The sequence below is a fragment of the Atta colombica genome, unplaced genomic scaffold, assembly GCF_001594045.1.
Source record: "Atta colombica isolate Treedump-2 unplaced genomic scaffold, Acol1.0 scaffold12, whole genome shotgun sequence".
NCBI classification, from domain to species: Eukaryota; Metazoa; Arthropoda; class Insecta; order Hymenoptera; family Formicidae; genus Atta; species Atta colombica.
The window spans coordinates 599,783-600,643 of NW_017259206.1; positions in this window are offsets into that span (position 1 = coordinate 599,783).

An 861-nucleotide genomic window follows, 5' to 3' on the forward strand; every position below is an offset into this window, starting at 1 on the left:
TATAACATTTTCTAGAATCTTAATAAATTGACATCTGATACATTGACATCTGATAAAGTTATTTATCAGAAACATGTAAAATGTTACAATCCAAATGCTTTGCTTTAACTAAATTATTTTATTGCATCAATCAAGAATTTTTTGTCCATATCCAAACAAAAAATTAATTATTGTGAAAAATATTACCTCAGCCAAGATTCACAATAAATTTCTTATTTTCTATCTTTCTTTCTTTCCAATTTAATTTAAAGGGCGGGGTTATTATTATTAGCGTTTCGCAGAATGGTTGTGTTGAAACCGAATGTTATCAGCTCCCAATTATATCTGGAATAAATTGATTTAACAAAAGAATATGTAATGTATTATTAGTAACATCCAAAATTTGACCGGTCTTGACGTTCGTATTTGTTGTATTTACATGTACAGTGCTTAAAATTCTTAATGTGTTATTAAATTAATTCAACAAAATTATCCATTCTGAATCTTCGCTCAGCAGCGAGGGGTGATTCTCAGGAGCAAAATGTAAATTAATAAAATCGAGTTCATTGTAAATCAACAACATAGCAAGCAACAAAAAGAGAAATGTAATCAGCTGAAATGTTTGAATAATTTATTTTAAGGTATTGTGCTGTTATAGATTAGTCAGGGGAGTCGTTTTTAGGAGTTGAGAGTGAAGCAACATAATTGGGAATTAAACAACAAATTAGCAACAAAAGAGCATTAAATTTCTATGTAAATTTCATTCGATTGTGCTGTGTCAGTTTAAACATGTTAAAGTCTCTTATTAAGTATTCGAAAGACATAATTCTATATATATATATATATATATAGATGAATGTAAACATACGTTTTAACGACTTG